We start from the raw sequence: 1,553 nt of genomic DNA on the forward strand, positions 1-1,553 counted from the left end.
TGTCCTTAGGGTTGGGCATGTGGCAAGTGTGGTTAAACATCCAAACAGGTTTCGGGCTGTCAGAGACTCTCCACGCTGGAGAGATTGCAAGAAGTTGAGGGAAGCCATAGTTTTTTGTGGCACCTTATTGAACATGGTGCCATCCTATGCGCTCGGTTCAGAAGTGATTGTTGGAGAGAGGTGTTTCCATAGATGGGCCTAAACTAGTTGCCCTATTCCCCATGGCCTGAACCATGGTGCAATGGAGACTCACAAGTACTTGCAGGCTGTGTGTGAGTAGAAAGGAACATGGAAACTGAAAGGACTGGTAGGCTAGAAGAAGCCTGCAGTCATGGAAAAAGGAGGTCACAGAGTGAAGGGGCCTTGTACATGAAGTCATGACTAGAGATCTACAATCTTTTTTTTGGGGGGGGGTTTCTGTTATTTTACTGTTTTATAATTTTAATTTTAATTTATTATTATACTGTAAGTTCTGGGGCACATGTGCACAACGTGTGGTTTGTTACATAGGTATACATGTGTCATGTTGGTTTGCCGCAACCATCAACTCATCATTTACATTAGGTATTTCTCTTAAAGCTATCCCTCCCCCAGCCCCCCACCCCCTGACAGGCCCTGGTGTGTGATGTTCCCCTCCTCGTGTCCATGTGTTCTCATTGTTCAACTCTCACTTACGAGTGAATAGGAGTGGCGAGAGAGGGGATCCTTGTCGTCGGTGCTCTACACATTCAGAGAAACTTCTCTAGTTACAAACTATAGAAATGATCCCTGAAAGTATAGTCTAGATATCTACAATCTTGTCGATGTCTATCAACATGGTAGCTGTGACAATGACCAAATGAATTGAGGCCGGCAAGGACACAGAATGTGGCACGTGGACCAGAGGCTCTTCCCCACATTGTAATAAGCTTTCCGTGGGTCTCAGAGGAAGGGAGAATTGGATGGGGAAGTTCCTTAAGAGGAGAGAAACCACTGTTATGAAGAGTGTAAATCTGAATTACATTGAGTCTTTACCTGAAGACAGTATTTAGAAAGAGATGCTGTTACCCTTCTTTAGCAGAATCAAGTGTTCCTCCTTGATATGGTTTGGCTCTGTGTCCCCACTCAAATCTCATCTCCAACTGTAATCCCCACATGTCAAGGGAGGTAGGTGATTGGATCATGGGGGCAGTTTCCCGTATGCTGTTGTCATGATAGTGAGTAGGAGCTCTCACGAGATCTGATGGTTTTATAAGTGGCAGTTTCCCCTGTTCTTCTCTCTTCTGCCATCTTGTGAAGAAGGTGCTTGCTTCCCCTTCGCATTCCCCCAGGGTTGTGTTAGTAAGTTTCCTGAGGCCTCCGCAGCCATGTGGAACTGTGAGTCAATTAAGCCTCTTTGCTTTATAAATTACCCAGTCTCAGGTATTTCTTTATAGTAGTGTGAAAACAGACAAATACACTCACCAACACCATTTCAACTGTACCTTAATGACCATCAGCAGAACTATAGTCAGAGCCAGCTGGAGCAAGATGGGGACAATTGTAGAAAATAAAGTTGCATTTAGTGCACTTTG

General features: G+C 44.7%; 1 pseudogene; it reads right to left on the minus strand.

Moving 5' to 3' along the window:
• Positions 1-660: 660 nt before the first annotated feature.
• LOC115837457 lies at positions 661-784 on the minus strand (annotated as a pseudogene).
• Positions 785-1,553: the final 769 nt, after the last annotated feature.

Source organism: Nomascus leucogenys, chromosome 11 (assembly GCF_006542625.1).
Source record: "Nomascus leucogenys isolate Asia chromosome 11, Asia_NLE_v1, whole genome shotgun sequence".
In the NCBI taxonomy this organism is placed as follows: Eukaryota; Metazoa; Chordata; class Mammalia; order Primates; family Hylobatidae; genus Nomascus; species Nomascus leucogenys.